Source organism: Protopterus annectens, chromosome 10.part0 (assembly GCF_019279795.1).
Source record: "Protopterus annectens isolate FY-2018-M chromosome 10.part0, PAN1.0, whole genome shotgun sequence".
NCBI classification, from domain to species: domain Eukaryota; kingdom Metazoa; phylum Chordata; order Ceratodontiformes; family Protopteridae; genus Protopterus; species Protopterus annectens.
In genome coordinates, this window is record NC_056744.1 from 425,379,839 (window position 1) to 425,402,651 (window position 22,813).

Genomic DNA, 22,813 nt, shown 5'->3' on the forward strand with positions numbered 1-22,813 from the left:
AGAGTCTCCGGCCTTGTTGTTTGATTTGACCATGTCTATAAGAAGTCTGTGTGCAGATCTAAGGGACTTTAGGTTGTGGTATGGGTGAATCAGGCTTGATAGTATAGGGGTTTTGTCAGGTTGATAAAGAATTTGATGGGCTATGCTAAGCTGGTTAGTTTTTAGTTGCTGTTGATATTCAAGCCAGCCTAGTTGTTTTAGATTATTACAGTGGTGGGTTCTGTAAGGGTTTCCGGTGGCAAATCTGGCTATATTGTGGTAGGAGTTTTCTAGTTTTGACAGATTTGTTTTGGATAATTTAGTAAAAATTGGGGAGGCATAGAGAAGGGGTGAGATAAGGTGGGTGAGGGCTATAGTTGTTCTAGATTCTGGAGTGAGGAAAGGTTTGATTCTGTAGAGAGAGCCTATTTTTTTGTTAATGCTTTTTAGTGTGTTGTTAATATGGGTATCGAAGTTAAGGTTGTTGTCAATGGTAATGCCTAGTAGTTTGGTAGTTGACTCTTGTGATATAGGTGTGCCATTTGCTGATGTTATGGTAAAATCAATGAGGGGAGATTTGCTTGAAGGTGTAAAAAGGAGCAGCTTAGTTTTTTTAGGGTTGAGTAGTAGACAATGCTGGGAAAAACAGTCTTCTACAGAGTTAAATATGTGTTGTGTAAGGGAGTGAAGGTGTGATACAGATGTGGCGGAGCAGATAAGTGTTGAATCGTCTGCATACTGTATGCATGTGGCTTGGGGAGCCACATGGTGTAGGTCATTGATAAATAAGGAAAATAGCAGGGGACCTAGTATAGACCCTTGTGGGACTCCAATGCTGACAGGTAGCTGGGAGGATAGAGTGGAGTTCCAGAGTACTGCTTGATGTCTGTTTTGTAAGTAAGACTTAAACCAGTTAAGAGATTGGGTATCAATTGAAGTGGATTGGAGAATGTGAATGAGTATTTGGTGGTTGACCATGTCAAAGGCTTTGGATAGATCTAAGAAAAGTGCTGAGGAGAGGGTGTTATTGTTGCGATTTTTGTTGATTGTGTCTGTAAAGGAGAGGAGGGCAGTAGTGGTACTGTGGGATGGTCTGAAACCATGCTGGGTGTTAGAGAGTAGGTTATTATGGAGAAGGTGTTGAAGCAATTGTTTGTGTATACACCTTTCCATGATCTTAGATAAGGGTGAAAGAAGGGCTATGGGGCGGTAATTAGATATTTCAGTAGAATTTCCACCCTTATGGAGTGGGATAATGTGGGAGATTTTCCAGAGTTTAGGGACATATCCTTCAGTGATGGTTCTGTTGATCAGAATTGAGATTGGTAAGGCTATTGCTTTAGCTGCTAATTGCAAGTATTCTGCGGGTAATAGGTCAGCAGAGGGAGTACATGGTTTGAGTTTTTTAGAAGGGAGAGAATATAAGTAGTTGGGACTGGTTGGAAGTGAAAAGTAGGGGGTGGGTTTATTTTGCTCATTGACATGTTTGCATTTTTGATGGGAAGTTGACTTGCTAAGGTTTGAATAGTTTCTGTGAAGAAGGAATTAAAGGAATTTGCTGTTTGGTTGGGGTTATTTATGTCAGAGCCTTGTGGGTTGGGTGTGACAGGTTTACTTGGCTGTAGTAATTGGTTTATGGTTGCCCAGAATTTTTGGGTGTTGTTTTGGGGAGAATGTTGTGGTTTCAGGTAGTAATTTTTTTTATCGTTCATTATTAATTTCTTGGTCTCATTTCTTAGTTGCTTAAAGGTTTGGAAGTCTGTGGTGTTTTTAGTTAAGCGAGATTTGTCCCAGGCTTTATTCCTGAGAGTGATTTTTTGTTTGGTTTCTATTGATAGCCAGGGGGCAGGTTTAGTTTTGATTCTGATGGAGCGTGAGGGGGCATGATAGTTGAGGATAGTTAGAAACTTAGCATTAAAGACATCAACAGCTTCATCTAGTTGAAGGTGTTTTAAGGGTGTCCAGTTGCATGCTTCTAGTTCATTTTGAAATAACTCCACGTTGAATCTTTTTTTGGATCTGATTGTTCTGGTTATTATTTGGGTAGGAGGGTTGGTTTTAAGCCTGATGATGTAGGTTAGTAAGTGGTCACTTATGTCATCAGGGAGTGTTCCTGTTTTATAGGTATGGGGTTGGTTGTTGGTGAGTATCCAGTCTATGGTACTTTCTTTTTTGTTAGCTTTATTTATTCTAGTGGGGGAGGTGATGGTTTGAGAGAATCCATAAAGGTTAATATGGCTAGTAGGTTGTTTGTTGTTACAAGATTCCCAATCGATGTTTACATCACCTAAGATGATTGTCTCTTGGGGTAAGTTTAGTGATAGCCAACATAGGATCTTTTCGATGGTGGAAATGTTATTACCTGGGGGTAGATAGATGCAGATAATATAGATTGATTTGACTGGGTTTATTTCTAGTTTGGTAATAAGAATTTCAGCATTTGAGTCCTGGGGAGGTTTTTGGTGGTAGGTGGTTATTTGAAGGTTAGATTTAAATAATATGGCAATACCTCCGCCTTTTTTGATAGTCTGTCGAGATGTAAGATGTTATAGCCAGGTGGAATGATTTCACTGTCTTTTGTTGAGGGTTTTAACCAGGTTTCTGTTAGGCAAATAATATCAAAGGAGTACAGCTGTAGGAGAGCATGTAGTTGAGTTGTTTTATTATTAATGCTACGTATGTTAAGGTGGGCTACTGAGAGTGAGTTTTTGGGTTGTCTAAGCAGAAGGTTAACAATGGGGTCTAGTTTACTGGATTGATTTAAGGAGGTGTCAGTTGGGCCTGGGTTTGGGTGAATATCTCCATTCTTAAGTAGGAGGAGTAGGGTTAGGTAGGTAATTTTTGTATATTTGCTATGTGGGAGGGGTATCCTTATGGGATTAGGGTAAACAAGTTTGATGTGAGTAATTCTATGATATTTGGGTAATAGAAAGCTAGGTACTGAAGTTATGTTGATGTGATGGTTGGGGTAGATGGGAACTAAGGAGGCAGTTTGTTTGTGTGGTGTGTTAAGGTGTGAGGGTAGTGGTTGTTCATAGGAGGTAGTAAGGTGTGCTAATAATAGAGTGATAGTGAGAGAGAACAAGATTATGGTATGTTTGAGTGCTAGGGTGGGATGTTTAAACATTGTAAAGGTAGATATTAATTGTAGTTACTAGTACAAGTGTTGTGGGTGTGGTATTGTTAGAGTAATAAGTGGTATATGTGAAAGGGTGTGGTTATAGGAAGAGGTAAAGGGAGAAGAGAGAGTGGGTTGGATAGTTGTAGTTGGGCTGTAATTGGAGGAACAGGAGGGGGGTGTGTCTAGGTAGGTATATCTGTAGATGCACTGGGGTGGGTGGGATTTGGGGGTAGGGTAGGAGAGCGGAGTGAGCCCGCAGGGCGAACGGAGCGGGTAGAGACAAGACAGAGAAGTTAGCAGGGAAACAATCAGTAATACAGGTATCTAAGGTAAGAGCAGGTAAGGTGTGAGTGGAGAAGGTTAGCTGATACGGGAGAAAGAAGAAGAAAGGCTTCCTGAGGGGTAAGCACTAAAAAGTACCAGGTAAGTTGGAGTTAGAACAAATAAGATGTTTGGTAGTAGAGGCTTTCAAAGTTAGCTCAATAGCTTAGGGAGAGGGAGAGAGATAGATAGGGGAAAGGCGCCCCCTAGTGGGCAGGACAGGGAAAAAGAAAGAGTTAGAAAGGGAGCAGCTAAGTGTAGGAACTGGTGATGAGAAGGATATCTAGTGAGGAGGAGCAGGAATGAGGAAGAGGTGTATAGGCTGTTCGGAAGGTACAGGGACAGGGGTTAGGCTGCTGTCTGCACAGATTCCCAGTGGACTTAGTAACTCAGAAAGTGGTGGTGGGTACAGTCTATTTAACAAGGTAATTTAGTCCATAACATACTCTCTTTGTTTCCCTTGTTAGTGGGTTCAGTATGCTGGAAATAGTGGCCACAGGTGTGTGGAGTAGGGTCCTGACACCAGGTAGGCTGAGGCTCTATCAGGAGTAGGCACAAATTCAACTTGGGTACTTTGGGAAAAGAAGGGAAAGAAAGGTAGAGGAGAAAGAACAGGGTTAGGAGTTTATCATGTACTTTGAGAAGCAAACAATAGCAGTATTAGCAAACAAATTAAAACATCCAACTTAGACAAGGCTAACAAAATACTTATAACATTGCAGATAGGGGTGAGAGGAGGTTGAGACAGCAGGTAACACAGTGGAATAATAACAACAGTGCAGAAGGAATAAACAGATACTGTGCTGGGGTGCTTTAACTGTGCTTGTATGAGCTTAAACAAGAAGGTCAATATTGCCTAAAAAAGAGATAAGTCTCTATCTACACAGTAGTTGCGGAAAAACAATGCAGGGAAAAATAAAGATGTTATCTTAGTGTTATACTAGTGCCGTATTCCACGTTGGTGGAGTATAGCATGAATACGGCCTCATTAGTTAATTAATGCTTGTACAGGAAGGGCTAGGCAACATGCATACCTCAGGTAGCGTCTATGTTGGACCGAGGATCCAGTCCTGTGCCACGTGGGTGGCGCAGTAAGCAACCTGTAGGCAGAAATCGTTTTGGCCTCAGGATATTCGAGGCATATGTTCTTGTTACACAATAAATAAGTAGTACAGAGATCTAGTCAGTGATATCTTAAAAAAACACGTAAATGAAACTACAGAGATCTAGTCTGTAGTTCGGAGAGCTGGGGTAGTTATAACAATTTAAAGAGGGTCTAAGATGACTAGAATAAGGGTCGCTCAGGTAGAGCTTTGTCGCAGCACAGAATGGAGTGTAAAAAGTGTTGAACGACACATAAATTACAGTGTAACCCTTGTCGCTACGCTACAGCAAATAAGTAAGGCTGATGTGAATGCGTGGAGGAGCAGGGAGACAACAGTGAAGACACAACAGTGCAAACACAAAAGAAAACCCCACAAAGCAGATAAGCAGCTGTAAACAGTTGATAGAAATACAGTCTAAATCATGCAGCTGTAAACAGTTGAGAAATTGCAGTCTAAACCTTAGTCGCTATGACAGTGTAACTAGTATTCCTACTATACAGCTATAATAGATGACAAACACAGTAACAACCTTAGTCGCTAGGTCAGGCTATCAATTAAACTGAACAAGCAGCCATAAACAGACTAAACCTTAGTCGCTAGTATCAAAATAACGCAATATAGGATGTGATATGCACCAGGGACAGCAATCATCCATTACTTGGAAACTAAGGTACAATTCTCTGCCTGGTGAACATTCACATTAAGATAAACAGTAAAACGTTGGTAATCCAGTGTACACAAACCACAGTAGCACTTACCAGGGACTAGCGAGCAGACAGCAGTGGAGACCCTCTAATGAAGAATGAAATGAAAATAAAAGGGCGCCACACAGGTCAAGGGGTATAAGTAACCTCCCACGAGACAGTGCGACTAATAGGAAGGGAAGAAGTATAATATAAGTAAGCTGGGCAGAGCCAGCGTTAGATACGTCATAGAGGACAGCAGGTTAAGGGAACAGCAGGGAAAACATAATGAGAGGAGCAGGAAAAAATAGGCGTACAGCTACTAGAGAAGGGAGCTAAACAACAAGAAACAATGATATATGCCTAACAGTGAGAAGACAGGTATCCAGCAGTTTGAGACAAGACAGAGAAGTTAGCAGGGAAACAATCACTAATACAGGTATCTAAGGTAAGAGCAGGTAAAGTGTGAGTGGAGAAGGTTAGCTGATACGGGAGAAAGAAGAAGAAAGGCTTCCTGAGGGGTAAGCACTAAAAAGTACCAGGTAAGTTGGAGTTAGAACAAATAAGATGTTTGGTAGTAGAGGCTTTCAAAGTTAGCTCAATAGCTTAGGGAGAGGGAGAGAGATAGATAGGGGAAAGGCGCCCCCTAGTGGGCAGGACAGGGAAAAAGAAAGAGTTGGAAAGGGAGCAGCTAAGTGTAGGAACTGGTGATGAGAAGGATATCTAGTGAGGAGGAGCAGGAATGAGGAAGAGGTGTATAGGCTGTTCGGAAGGTACAGGGACAGGGGTTAGGCTGCTGTCTGCACAGATTCCCAGTGGACCTAGTAACCCAGAAAGTGGTGGTGGATACAGTCTATTTAACAAGGTAATCTAGTCCATAACATACTCTCTTTGTTTCCCTTGTTAGTGGGTTCAGTACGCTGGAAATAGTGGCCACAGGCATGTGGAGTAGGGTCCTGACACCAGGTAGGCTGAGGCTCTATCAGGAGTAGGCACAAATTCAACTTGGGTATCTCTTTGTTTCCCTTGTTAGTGGGTTCAGTACACTGGAAATAGTGGCCACAGGCATATGGAGTAGGGTCCTGACACCAGGTAGGCTGAGGCTCTATCAGGAGTAGGCACAAATTCAACTTGGGTATCTCTTTGTTTCCCTTGTTAGTGGGTTCAGTACGCTGGAAATAGTGGCCACAGGCGTGTGGAGTAGGGTCCTGACACCAGGTAGGCTGAGGCTCTATCAGGAGTAGGCACAAATTCAACTTGGGTATCTCTTTGTTTCCCTTGTTAGTGGGTTCAGTATGCTGGAAATAGTGGCAACAGGCGTGTGGAGTAGGGTCCTGACACCAGGTAGGCTGAGGTTCTATCAGGAGTAGGCACAAATTCAACTTGGGTATCTCTTTGTTTCCCTTGTTAGTGGTTTCAGTACGCTGGAAATAGTGGCCACAGGCATGTGGAGTAGGGTCCTGACACCAGGTAGGCTGAGGCTCTATCAGGAGTAGGCACAAATTCAACTTGGGTACAGGGACTAGCGAGCAGACAGCAGCGGAGACCCTCTAATGAAGAATGAAATGAAAAGAAAATTCATGCTTCATGATTCATGCTTACTGCAGGAGGCAATTATAAATTTCTTACAATTTAGTTTTAGTTGATGATTTTTACACCAGTTCTTTACTTCGAATAGACCCTCTTGGAGAATTATTGTGTGCTCTGAGGAGTCTATGATAGTTTCCAAGTTTGCTGTCATCTGCAAACTTGGTCATCCGCAGACTCTTGTCATTAGCTTTGACTGCTGAGATGTAAATGCAAAGAGGGGTGGCCCAAGAATTGAACCCAGGGACACCATTAGTGACAGGTCTTTTGGAGGAGGTTCCATTTGTGATTCAGTTTGTGACTGAAGGAGTTACACTGGAGGTTACATTTAGCTTGAAGTGTTTATCTGCAATACCTGAGTATGGATGGTGTCAAATACCTTTATGAGTTCAAGATGTGACCATGTATACTGATTTGCTCTCATATTCTGTTACAGTAAGTTTTTGAAGAAGTCAAGCAGCTTAAATAGGATTTGCCCTTGGTTAATCCAAACTGTCAACTGTTTGTAGATTATCTATATTCTTATTTATTAATTCCATAATGATCCTTTTCATAGCCTTACAGATGAGGCTGGCCAGTCTTATGGGTCAATAATTACCCAGGTCCATTCACACCTCACCTTTGTGCAAGGGAATGACTGTTGTTGTCATCCATTCATCTGGCACAAAGCCTGACAAGTCATGTTTTAGGCTGGTCAGTAGGCAGCCTGTTATGTTCCACCCCACAGAAGTTGTGTTCTTGACCTGAAGTAATAGATTGAGGACTTGTTCTAGGATGATTTGAGAAGGGGGATGATTTGAGAATATTACAGGGAGAAGGGGTTGGTGTCTGAGCTAAATTTGTCTGCTTGTAGACTGGAAATTATCCTGATCCAGGTATGTGACATCATTTACTATTAACCCTATACAGAGCTGGCCATTGTTTCTGAGGCTTTTGAGGTTTCTACCAAAGTTAAAGAAGGCTTTGTAGTTACCCTTTGCCTGGGTGGCTATTGTACCTCATATTTGGTTTTGGTTGTGTTGATCAGGGCTCCAGTCTTCCTTTTTTAGTTTAGCAAGAACATTATTGGCATCTTGAGAGGTAATTTTCTTCTGTTATTATTGATTCTGTTTATATTAGGGTTCCTCCATAGGGGGTTATTTTTGAATTTGGCATTGTATTCATATCTGAGTGGGACAGCAGCATCTATGCAGCCATTTACATGTGCAGCGAATTTGGCAGTAAAGGATTCCACATAAGCAGTGGGGTTGTCATGATGGAAGGGGCTTTTGAATTTAGTCAAGTTTTAAGGGATTATCCTTTTCAGAATCTCTGAATACAGTGTATTAGAAACTGCTCTGGGCTCCTTACTCCAGTTTATGGTGAGGGTTGAAGTCTCCTAGGGGAAAAGTATTTGGCTTAATAATTAGGGAGTCCATACTATTTAGGTAGGAGGTGTGGGCTCAGGGGAACATAGAAGGGTATCCTATAGTTAGCTAAGATATTTAAGGTGTTTTGTTTATAGTAAGTTGGACATGAAGGCATTCCAGGTCATTATCTTGTCTAATGAGTCAGGATGAATTGCTTGTTTGGAAATATGGAGACACTCTGGATAAGGAGCCTACAGTGCTGCTCAGGTCATTGATGGCCAATGACACCTCCATAAGTGCATCCATGATGCAAACTGCAATTGACATTCAGTGTGCCTCTGCAGGCTGTGTATTCCATGGCTGTGAGAGGCTTAGGATGTGACATGGTTCGGGTCAGATCATCAAACAGCACACAGATAGTTAGTGAGAGAGCATCAGTGTGGCCTGTGTCTGCATCAACTGCCAACCTCGAACTTAGGATTCATCTAGGTCATGGTTAGCATTGTTCTTCTGGCTCAACACATATGAAATTGTAGCATGTTGCATACATAATCAGTCTTGACCTCAGCAGTACTGTAGGCCCCTTATCTCTGCACTCAGTTGGTACATGTATTCCTGTAAACCAGGAAGCTCACAGTCCCTTCTCTTCCATAAAACAGATAAAACCCAAACACAACAAGCCTACATCATTAACACTGGTGATCCCTGCATTGGAGGATGTGATTGGTGACTCCCCAAAACCTCCCAGACTACCTGTCTACTCTGTTTCAGCTCCCATGACCCAGTGTTGCAGTCACCTGCCACTGTACTCCTTTACCACGGCAAGTGTTGATGATGATTATGCCCTGCCTATCTGTAACCCACGTGGGTACACTAAAATCTGATGCATAGCATTTCCAGTCCATGCACTACCCTACATACATTGAGTATGATATGACAAGGATCATCATTTCATTCTGTGTTGTCTGTGTTGTGGCAAATACTTTTGACCAGATGCCACATTTTTATCAGTGTTGCAATATACTGCACCTGCCTCTTCCGTGGCTGTGGTTCTTCTGCTGCAGGCTCCTTCCCTGACTCTCCTTCTTATGCTTTCATTGCTGCTGCTGTGACTTGTATGTCAGATGTCTGGACTATATTGCAATGCACCTCTTAATATGTGAAACATTGGAAGCATCCCTCCAGTAGTCCAAATACTTGCTGTACTATGTTTCAGATTTGTACATGTCTTGCATTTAACAGAAGTTACCGTATGGTCTGACAGTTATGCACTGAGGTCATTAACCAGGGCTGTAAGGTACATCTGCCACTGCCTGTAACACAGAACATATTCTCTGTCACCTGCACCCAACATGTCTGGAACCTATTCATGTAGGCCTGTATACCTGTGTGTGATCACCTATCAGATAAGTGACTCCATGGAAGTTTTCTCACATATACTGCTAGTACAGGTTGATGTGCCATATATGTGAATTGTGTGCACTGCCTGAATTGAACAGAGACACAGCATAAATAATGCCCTAAGCATCACAGACTACCTGGCAGTTCAGGAAGTGGAAACCCTTCTCGTTTATGTGTTGTGGGCCCCCTAGGTCATGTGGGGCTTTGATAGCAGCACTGATCAAATATATGGAACTTGGGACTTCAGATAATTGGATTATCTCATAGAGAACCTACATGGAGTTGATTCTCTTATGAGGTGTTATGAGGAATAGGGATGCTCCTTCAGATGTTGTAACATAATATCAAGGAAATGGTTTAGAATTCTCATGATTTTTATCTGTGATATCTCAAACACCTATAGGCCCCTTTGGCTAGAATGCTGTTCCTAAATTTCTGAATAGCAATATGACATACTGTGCATGCTCCCTAATTCACAGATAAATGCTACACATACATCTGTGTCCTGAATACTAGGCATACCTTGATTCCATTTGCAGACAACATAGTTTGACTTAGTCCCCCACAATATCTCCTTCAGCTCAGAAGTGGTCCACTGTCTGTTGGTCTTTCAGGTGGAGGTTTATCAGATGTTGACTGTACCTCCTCTGTTGGTGAGTATGGTCATGACACACAGCATTTTGAGCACAGTAACCAGGCCCCATGGTGCATAGTGATAAATCCCTGACTGCATCCCAGAGGACCCAAATTTAACCAGCAGCATGGGGGATTGAAAGACCTGGAGCGTAAGAGGAGGAATGAGCTCCTCATACTGGCTAGCCCATACTGAGGGGACAGACAGAGAGAGAGAGAGAGAGAGAGAGAGAGAGAGAGAGAGATAGAGAGCCTGTCTTGCTGTATTGGTGACACTTGCTGGAATGCAAGTAAATTGCTACAGCATAATATGCTTGCGTGTCCATGCTGCAAGAAGTCTGCCTCTCATTAGGAAGGTAACTCATGAGGGGAAGCACTCCTGCCCCACCTGTGGAAGCTACAGCAGAGCTTGCAAGGCTGACACAGGAGTGAGGGCAGGCCAGTTTGCAAGATATGTAGCTTACCCCACCTCCTAACACCTGGTTCTTGTATCTACTAGGGAATGAATGAGCCAGAGGGTTCTTGCCTTGGCTGAGGAACAAATAGGACAATTATTTGCAGGAACTAAGCCAATCCTGTGGACACCAAAATATACATATATTTATATAAATAAAACCAGTGGTTCTGGTGGCAGCTCCTGATACATGGCACTAAATTACTTCTGCTTTTCCTAATGTAGCTCCCATTATGTGTTCTGCGAATATCAGCATTCAGAATGGGTGAGCACTAGGCAGCACTGTCTTTATGTCTTGGAATAGGTCTGCCATTTTTGGTTTATTCCTTTGCATATTTCATGTGGCTCATTTGCATGGAGCTCCTAATTTGTATGACATCATGTACTCATTACACGTGCTGCATATGTGCCATTTTGACCATTGTGATGCCAATGCATTCTGTGTGTTAGACTCACCCCACCTTGTGCATGGCCACTACTCATGTTATTTTGTGCTGTGCACTGTGCTAATCCACTATGAATCCTTCTTTCACCCACAGTTATAGCTAAATGCAAAGAAAGGATGACTGGCTTCAATGTAGTGGCATAGTGTGATGTCATTCTAAGGGAGCTGGGGTCATCTATGTGTCAGTATGGGATGAGGTGACTGACAGTTCAACTTGCATCCTTATGGACGACTTGCACCTTTATTTTATGTATTCTGAATACTAACTAAAGCTCTTACTGGCCATTGATGTCTAGCTAACATAGCAGATATTAATGTAACCATTTCCAGCCATAGCATTAGAAGTCTTAGCAAGAAATAATCTGATCTTGAGGCTTTCCTGCAACTTCAACACATGTGTTTGTGCAGTTACTAAGACTTGGTTTCAGTGCAAATATAGCACTCACTCTACACTCGAGTGTCCAGCAACCATGCATTCAGGCTTGATAAATACTGTGATGTAATCTCTATTTCTGTCAAGGACCAATCAACTCCAGATAGATTCTCAGAGACCTACAAACAGAACTCATTGAACTCCAATGTACCGTGAAGAGGTCGAACTATTAACTTATAGCCTGATACAAGATGCCCTCCATGTCCTCTGATGGCCACATAAGTTTCCTAAATGTGCATGAGTCACTACCTATTGCCAAAAGTACCTTTACAATGGGAGATTTCAGCTCCCCGCCCAAAGAAAATGAGGCACCCTATACCACCATAGTCTGGTATGCTCAAGGATTCTTAAACTTAATAAATAAAAGAATTCCCAACTGCAGGAATTAAAACTCTTGACCTGGTTTTAACTAATATACCTGCTGCCCACTCCACCCATCTATTTTCTCTATCTATAGTCTTCTTCAAAATGTTTAAATCCCTCATAGTCAATAATTCTATAGTCAAGAATTTCATATGGACAAATTTCCCCAAACTTTATGATGAGCTATCCAAATTCACTTGTAACATCAGCAGACTCAACACTGACACAACTATTAAGATGTTGGCACAGCCAGAAAATGAATAGCAGTTGCATTCCTATTGCCATTGCTACTATATGCTGGCTATATGCTGAGCCCATTTTTAAACTTCAAGTCATATTTTTAAATAAATTGGAGCAAAGTTACAATAAAATAGTAATGTCTGTCACCAATCTGCACTTCAGAAGACACCACTGACTGGATCTCAAACAGCTAATGTGATATAACTCACACATTACATAACACACCTCCAACTCCCAATAGTACACATACTTCTCTATAACCCTGAAAACTGCCCATCCCTAAAAAACTTCATTCAACCATACTTGACAAACAGGGCTCTAGGTTCTAGAAATAAATCACTCCTCACTATCACCAAAGCATAAAATAGTGCATGAGGGTCCCTGTATTCAGCTAATATTGGCAAAGCTTGTGAATGAGCACATCCCAATAATACTGAAATCAATTCAAGATCTAACCTCTTTCAGAAATCAATTAAAATTTCATCTAATGGATAAGTGGCTCTAGTCCTGCATTCCCACAGACTAGCTCTGTAACATTTATCTATTTTTAGCTACAAAAATGGTCTTGTGTAGATAGCCTGCAACGTATCCAGTTTACACCCAATCCCAGATGGTCTTCACCCCTCACTCTCTGCCAAAGTCACTCTCACTATTGCATATCTTTTGCTAAACTTCACCCACCTGCATAATTCTGCTAGTACCATCCCTCTCTTCTTATCTCTGTTCCCACACACTCTTCATACTCATTCTCTTTTTTACCTTCACCCCTAATGTTACCTGTTTCACATCCACTCCTTCTCACCTGCCTTTCTGCCTACTCTCCTGTTACTATCCATCCTGATACATATCACTTACTCTGCTGTTACTGTCCATCCCAATACACATCATTCACTCTCCTGTTACTCTCCATCCTAATACATATCACTCACTCTCCTGTTATTCTCCATCCTAATACATATCACTCACTCTCCTGTTATTCTCCATCCTAATACATATCACTTACTCTCCTGTTACTCTCCATCCAAATACACATCACTCACTCTCCTGTTACTCTACAGCCTACTACATATCACTCACTCTCCTGTTACTATCCATCCTAATACATTAGTCTCCTGTTGCTATCCATCCTAATACATATCACTTACTTGGTACCCTCCAACCTACTAATGTACAAGGCACTCTATACCTTTACTACACATAGTTCACTTACTCCAATACCTATTTCTTTTTCTCCATTCTCTATTCTCTTTCTCTTACTCACTGAAACTCTCTTGGACACATCAAACAAAAGCATAACACCTCCCATCTTGCTCTCTCTCTCTTTCTCTAAAGACTGTGGCTCTAATACTTACCACCATACGTCTCAACCTGGAAGCATCAAACATCTGGACAAGGCCCATGAAAAATAGGTACAAATCTGTATGCAGATTAACGTGAAATCTGCATACATAATTATGTAACCCCTCCCACTCCAACAGAATTGTGGGATACCAACTTTCAAATGCAAACTGAAGAACAGATAATCAAAATATGGCACCAGACTCCCCCTGCAGCCATTCCAATATCCCATTACCTGGCTATTTCACCCCATTTACCATAAACACTAATGTGTGCATACTGCTTTACTTCTACAATGATAATTTGGATTTTATTTTTACATTTTATAGCACATTGCACAAACACTAATAGATATCTGCTAAACAAAGCAATATTGTCTCACAATGAAAATAGACAACATTAAAACTTATCTGTCCTTGAAACTCACATTCATTGAAACAGCATTGAAACCCACACCACATCCAAAGAAAATGCATCTGGCCAGCGGTGGATAAAGATTACCTTTGGGCTGTTTTCAAATCATAGGCCCCTTGAACACAAAACAAGAAACCATGCATGTGTTCTTTGATACACCTTCCTGGCTTTAAATTATATTCCTTGTATAATACAGCACACTTGTTAGACTTAAGTTAGAGCACATTTTAAATGTATTCTTTGAACATTTTTCCAGTAGGCAATGAAACAAAATGCATGAATAATAATGACAAAACTGACCAATTCAGAATATTTCCCTCATGAAAGTCTACTTCCAAACACACAATATCATATGTATATATCTATATATATATCTATATATATATATATATATATATATATATATATATATATATATATATATATATATGTATAGCATAAGCCATAGGCATCTTGCACAGCTTCCTGCACTTATGCGACAAAAAGGCAAAAAACAGGGACACATTTTAAACATTGCTTGTATAATTTTGGAAAGTTGCTAGAATAAAATGTTATGTTACCACCATGCATTTTACTGCCAAGACTTGAACCTAGGACCCTGTGCATTATAGTTAGAGCAGCATTATGCCAAATCAGTAGTTTCCTGAGCAACAGGAAGACTGAAATTTAAATGGCTATCATTTAATGAATTCAGTTCTCACTTCTCACCATAGCTCTCAACCTCTTAGCACAAAAAAACTGGACAAAGCCAATAATGGGGGAATACAGAATTCCGTTCTTACTTCTTACCATAGCTCTCAGAGTCTTAGCACAAAAAACATGGACAAAGCCAATAATTGGGAATACAGCCCCAAAATAGGTACCAATTTCAATTCCTGATCTTATAAACTTAGAAAATTGCTAGAATAAAAGGTTTTGTGTTACCATTTATTTTCTGAAGAATATGAAGTCTAAAATTCAAATGAATGTCATTATTTAGTGAATTCAATCCTTTAGTGATTTGCCACAAAAATCCTGAAAAAACACAGATTTAATGAAGAACAGAACAAAAATATGAAGCAGTAATTCACAAGTGGTAGTGGCTAGAGAGTTTAGACTCTTTTTCCTGTACCCAAGGTACAAGGCTTGAACCAGAGTACCTCTAGCCACCAGGTGTATTCACGTGGGGGCATTTTCACAGGCACACATGGTTGTTAGCATATGTGTATGGATTTCCTTTTCTCTCCTGACAATATTACTTCAATATTCCAACTAAGTTCTTATCTGGAGTGATTCTTGAAAAGTATTAATGCTTAAATCCAGCAGCTAAAGGAAGCTGCTCAGGATACCAAGATGTTCATGTCTCCCTAAGTTTTAGTTTGATGGGATTGTTACTCTTTCCATTATAAGGGGCCTTTTCTATAGTCTCATACTTCACTTAATCTATGGCAGGGAAATCTTATGAATTGCCTATGCTACCTTTGTTCACATCTAGTCAAACTTTAACTTGACTTTTCTGGAGTGCTAAGTGCCTATGTTATAAAAGTCTGAACTGCTGTTATTGGACTGTTAAACAAGATTCAACACCTGCACTTTGGAGGTTCAGTTCATTCCCCCCTATGATCTCAAAGGCTCTAAGATATGGTCAGAATCAGTCACAAAGAAGATATAGAGCTCAATTTAAGTTATCTTGCTTCAGGAAATTGAAATGTGACCCCATCAACCAAGAAACAGTTATCCGAATGGAAGTTGACTAGCAGACTACAATCTAAAGCCTATAGATCTCAAGGTACCATTGCAGCGAGCCCTCCTCACATTTGTATATTAATTTCTATGAATACAGAGGTTATAGCTATGTTTTTGAAGGTCAGATATGAACCACACGATATAGTTAATGAGACTGCTATTAAATGCCAAGAGGATAAGAGGAAAGGTGCCTGATATATAACCTTAAGAAATTTAAAGTGTATTGGGGAGGCTAAATCTCTAGAACACACAAATAGTATTCAATAGCCTGCAGAGTATATATTCAGACAGATATGCAAACTGCAACTGAAATCGTGACTGACTTGGCTGTTTAATTTTTTTTTTCTCTCTCCTCTTACCCCTGACCGTAGACCACTGTACTAAAGTTTTTAAAGGCACATAAAATGGTCTAAAATAGTTATATAAATAAGGAGAAAGAGAAGTTGAAATGTAAACTAATGCAGATTTACCAAGCATGACCTTTGACTAAGAATGTTATATCTTAGAACCTGATATAATTCACTATGAAAACGTTTAGTGTTATCTTGTTTGAAACACATTTAAAGTAGAAATAAGTCACACGTTTCAAACCATAAAGGTTGCACGTTTAAATTGCATTAACATGACTGTATACATTTTTTATTGGAAGAGCTCAGGACATTATCAGTAGTGCTTTTCTAGGGAACTAGTCTGTTTAGCTTTGTCCGCAATGTAAATAGTAATGCGGGGGGGGGGGGTAAAATATATTACATATGCACATAAAGAGATAACACAACCCCAAATCACTATGATAAGCAAACTGCATACTGAACCATCGATCTGCCCCCTGTTTTATTCCTGGTCCAAGGGTATAGTGGTTAGGCACAGAGTAGGGACAGGAATAGTAAGATGCTTTCCAAATTTATCACACAACATACACATACAAAGACTATATATCAAAACCATCACAAGAGGTACACATTACAAACATACCCAGCACATAAATGTGGGAGTTTGACTTGTGGAACGTCAAAGGGCTCCAAAATAGACAGAAAAGGAAACTATTCTTACACCTTACACTGCAAGCTAAAGCCAACATTGTATTAATACAAGAAACACACCTCACTACTGAACAATGGACAGAAATTGGTAAGAGAAAATAGATACGTCAAATCAGCATCAGAGGGTAAAACAAACAGTGCAGGTAATATAATAATATAATAATTAAGAACCAATAAAAGGAAAAAATACTTGAAACTAAAGCAGACAAGGAGGGAAGATGGTGTTATGTAATATTTATGTAATATTTATGAACCCTACACTTCCAAAACTCTTAATGGTACTTAATGTATATGCACCCTGCAACAACCAACATCACTTCTTCACATCACTAGACCCCATTTTAAACTAACTTAAGGATCACTATCTGGTAATTTGGGGTGACTGGAACACATATCAAAACCCAGTCAAGGACAAATCCAGTCTGACTAAAACATATAATAAACAAGCTTCCTTAGCCTTAAATGAATTCAAACAAGACTTCAAATTATATGACCCTTTTAAATATGGAGATAGTGACGACAAAACTGGAAAATGTACTTTTTACTCACAATGCCACAAAATGTGGTCAGGGATAGATTTCTTTCTAATCTCAGACATATTTATTAACATAGACCCATCAATAATTACTCATACCAGATTCCTCTCAGATCATTCTATAATTACACTTAACATTAATTGGGACAAAAAGACATATATTGCGAATAGGGGCTACAATTGGTCACTAAACCCTAACTTACTTACCAAAATGGAAGTAATAAAAGAAATAGATTCAATACTAAAAGCATCTCTTACAAACATTGCTAACTCCCGAATACCAATGGACATAGAATGGGCTGCAACCAAAACACAAATTAGGGGAATATTCATTAAAAGAGCAGCATACTATAAAAACACACAACTGAAAGAGGAACAAGATTTGAAAAGGAAGATAGAGCTTCTTGAAAATGATCTATTAGTTAACCCTAAGAGTCAAACAGAGACAGACCTTCTGAAACTACAAAGAGATCGCTATTTACTACAAACCAGAAACCTATCTTTTTATGAAACCTGAATGTTAGCCACCTATGCAGAAGATGCCCAATTGCCATCTCGAGCATTGGCCAGAATTATAGCCCAGCTCAAAACTGCCTCCAAAATAACAGAAGTAAACTACAGGGGAAAAAACTACACAAAAAATGAGGACATTGTTAAAATTTTTGAGTAAATATACTCTCAGATTTATGGGGTACAAACACTACGAGCTTCGAAGGAAGATAGAACCCTCTTTCTTCAAAACCTGAGATTTCCAAAACTAGACTTAAACTAACAAAAAAAAAAAACTAAGTGAACCTATATCGACTATTGAAATAATCACAACAATCAAACATTTGAAAGCACACAAGGCTCCAGGTTCGGATGGACTTACCTGGAATTCTATAAAACTTTTACCCCCTTGATATCCAAAATTCTATTTTATATATTGAACTACATAATAAATAATAGAATAAATGACGTGCACTTTAATGCCTCCAAAACCATTTTTATACTAAAAGAACAAGGTGATTCTAAAAACCCTGATAGCTACAGACCTATCTCCCTTCTAAATATAAATACAAAATTATTAACTACTATTCTCGCAAATAGATTGAAAAACCTGATAGAGAAAGTCATCTCTCCTGAACAATCCAGATTTACACCACTTAGACAGACCAGCGACAATATACTAGCATTAAATGCATTAATATCTTATGCAACCCGAAACAACACAAACATATACGTACTGGTTGTGGACGCTCACAAGGCCTTTGACAGGATCAATATATAATTTCTACTCCAAACACTACCGTACTTTAACATACCCAATAACTTCATTCAGATTATACAAACTCTCTATAGTAACCTATATACATTCCCATATATAAATAAAACAAATAGAATTCAAATAAAAAATGGAACTAGGCAAGGATGCCCGTTATCACCACTCCTTTTCAACCTATAACTACAACCACTCTTCTTATCCACTAAACAAAATACATACCACAATCCCCCAGTAATTCACAATTTCAAAATATTTTTCTCTGCCTTTGCGGACGATCTGAATATATACTGTAGTACACCCAACTCAGATATAAACAAAACATTAGCTGTAATCGAACACTTCTCGACTATGTCTAACTACAAATTAAACCTTATCAAAACAAATATCTTCCCCTTAAAACCACCTAAACCTTTCTCACTAATATCACTAGTAGGCACAATTAAAACTAAAGACGAAATTAAACATCTGGGTGTCACATTTTCCCAAAATAACAAGGATCTTTACCAAAGTAATATAACCCAAAAATGGCAAGACATTATACAAGACTGCAAAAGATGGAATAATCTAAAACTACCATTTCTGGCCAAAGTTTCAATAATTAAAATGAATATTCTACTCAGATTATTATATATATCCATGACATCACAAATAATTATACACAACAATTTTTTTAAACAGATGCACACCTCACTTGCAAGGTTCATTTAGGAACCCAAAAAAAACAGGATCTCCTATCCAAAATTAACACTTCCAAAAAATAAAGGAGGACTGGGCCTTTTGGATTTTGAAACCTATTACTTAATTATTAACACTAATAGAGTACTGAGAATAGCTGAACATAATCTGACAACAAAAACTTGGTCTCCTACCTGGGTAACAATCTATCATAGATATATTAAAGCACTAGGTATCAATCCTAAAGGACTACCATTCTTAAATCAAAAAATAATGCAATCTTACAACGTCATAGATTCCCTAAAACACTCTATCAACCTAACACAAAAACTCTTTCAATCCCTGAACCTCGCACAAGCCATGAAAATGTTACAACCCCGCATTAAAAACCCAAATCTAAAAATTAACAATCAAATGTTGAATTTGGACTCTTATCCCCAATTAAAAGATAAAACTATCCAAGATATATCCACATTTCAAGTGCTCGATACAGAAAATGAGGAATAACTTAAATCTTCCCAAATCACATACAGTGATCCTAAGACAAATTAAGGAATTGTGTTCCAGTTACCTCCAAAACACTAATATAACCAACAGTGACATAGAAGCCTGCAACTTACTCTGGAAAACTACCCTCTCAACAAAGAAAGCCATTACGAATTCTTGCAAATTAGTAAGTGACATTAAATTCCAGAGGGAGATCCTTTTCTCTAACTACTGAAGAAAAATAAATCCATCTATAGAAAATTAGCAAATAAACCAAGCAATTAACTTAACACTAAAGACCATACCTCTCCAAAAACTAGATTACACCCAGCTCATGATTAATAACAATGCATGTTTCACATCTGTAATCCTGCATAATTTAATGCATTGAGATCACCACTCTGTCCACACTGCAAAGATCAAGTAACTGATTTACTTCACCTATTTTGGAACTGCAAATGTGTCTATAAACTTTGGAATTCCCTTAAAATACAATTACAAACAATAGGCTATCGGACATCTACACTAACATGGTAATTTGCTATATTACACATTCTCCCTCCCAGCATTCTAAAGAAACAAGCCACCACACTTGCTACAATTTTCCTCATAATGAAACTATATATAGCATCTAAGTGGCTTGACCCAAATAGTATCTCTTGAGAGGGATTCAGACAGCTAGCCATAAAGCATCTATTGGCCCATAAAAGTCATAATGGATGTTGTTTGGCTTTTCAGCTTTTCCCGGTTAGGGGTCGCCACAGCGAAAACTCCGGTCCGCTAATGATTGGCAGTAGATTTTATGCTGCTGAGTTGCCAGCCCGACGCCCAACCTTCAACAAAGGCATGCCCATTCACGCATGTCTTTCGAATGCCACTCGACCATGAGGAGGACATGCAGACTCCACACATAAGGCACTCCACCGAGAATCGAACAGGAGAACCTCTTGCTGTGAGGCAACAACGCTACCGCTGCACCACTGCAGCTATAAAATCGTAATGGATAAAAAAGACAAAAATACAAGATGTAGGGTAGTATGGGAACAAGCCTTTAACATTATATTAGCATGAACCGCCACAGAGACACTTAGAAACACACCATAAGGGAATCTAGAACAACACATATGATCAAACACTCAAAATATCTTATGGTTTTGATTTTCAAATATATGGTTGTTATATTCAAATGTCTTAATTGTGAAAGCATCTATGTATATAGTGTAGATAATTTTTTGTTGGATGACCTATATCCTTTGATATGAATCTCAATGTATAACACTGTACTATGGTCATGCTTCTTAGATATGTTTGTTTTATGACTTACATAAATGGAAAATGAAAATAAAAATTATTGGAAAAAAAAAAAGATTCAACACCTGCTCTTAGGAAGAATACTTAAGGTTAAATATACGAATAAGTTTGTAGTAACTCTTATGGAAGCACATAATGCCTGCTTATCTTCCACTGGGAAATTCAACAGAGCAACTCTGCATTATGCTTCACAGTTAAGAGTTCGATGTTCCAAAAATAACAGACATTCTATAGCATCTGGACTTGAAAAACAAAGTTGCACTTTTAAGTTTGCTGCTGCATTTATATTTTAGATAGCTCACTTCTCCCAAACTGCATTAAATGCTACAGAACAGAATCTCTAAGAGGGGCACTGTTTAAAAGTTGACACTGCAATGTACTCATCTACTGAAAAGAAAATCATTGTTTTTTTTTTTTTACCCTTTAAATACAAGTGTAGTTTAGAGATACTCATTGCAAGTTTTAATAAAATTAAATTGAACTCTCACCTGGTGAAGGTGTCGAGGGGCTACTTGATGATGCCAGTTTGATAGACTCGATTGACTGAAGAGACTTTAATGAGATACCTCCCGATAGAAATGCAGAGATAAGGCTGATGGGTTTTATATACACAGAAAGCGAGGTTCCTCTCCTCATGTTGTTCAAGTACGTTTGCATAGCTGCCAAAAGGAGGCCTGCATCTCATCCCTCTCTCTCACTTAACACCACACTGTTTGTTTTCTTACTCTCTGATGTGGGTTAAAATATTTGCCATATATTCACCGACAATAAACTCGCATAGTTGATGGCAACCTGTATGTGCAGTTACATGAATCAGAACAGAAAAGAAATATGGGTGCAAAACCCATGCGCGACACTCTCTTCCATAGTTGCAGCGAGCGGAGCGACACAAAACTTTAAATCCCAAGCTGCGCATCCTTGTTTTTGCTGAGCATATTTATTTACCATTAGTGTGGTTTGCACATATAAATGGCTGTGTTACCAAGAAAGAGCTGGATCAGAGTACCAGACGTACATCTTCTCTGGAAGTGATCTCTCTAATTTAAGATATACTGAGACACCACCACTCAACACCAACAACCTATACCTCAACAGAGAACTCCACAATGAGTAGCAGTACCAGCTAATACACACACACACACACACACACACACACACACACACACACACACACACACACACACACACACACACACACACACACCATATCCATGCAGTTAAGCACCTTAAAAGCAGAATAGCTCCATTGACGAGAAGAAAATACCAACTTGTACACACCAGCAGCAGTCGTTTCCTTCCCAAAATGTTTCCACAAGCAGAAATAAACTCCGTTTAGAGAAATAAGCAGTACCTTATCCGTGCAGTACCTTAAAAACTCTGAGCAGTCATTTCCTTCCCAAGTGCACTCGCAGATTTCAAACGACCAACCGGAAATGCATGCACATGAGCCCTTGAGCTCAATTCCGATAGGCTGACAGTGCTGATGTCATCGCGCACGTAATGAAGTCTGCTGAAAAAGCGCAAAAGAAAAAAACTTTTAAAAAAGTTGGAAAAAATCGGAAATGAAGCGGTGCCACTCAGGAATTATAGCATCCCATTATTTGGACCCAAAACTCTGTAAAAACCCAGTAATTTGGTACAGCTGGGAGGTATGCTTACCACCAACGTTGTTCTTGTTGTCTTTCGGCTTTTCCCAGTTAGGGGTCGCCACAGCGGAACTCTGGTCCACTAATGATTGGCAGTAGATTTTCACAGTGCAGAGTTGCCAGCTCGACGCCCAACCTTCAACGAAGGCACGCCCATTCACGCATGTCTTTCGGAATGCCACTTGACCTGTGGGGAGGGCATATAGACTCCACACAGAAGGCACTCCCTGCACACTAGCTGATAATTGAACGGGAGAACCTCTT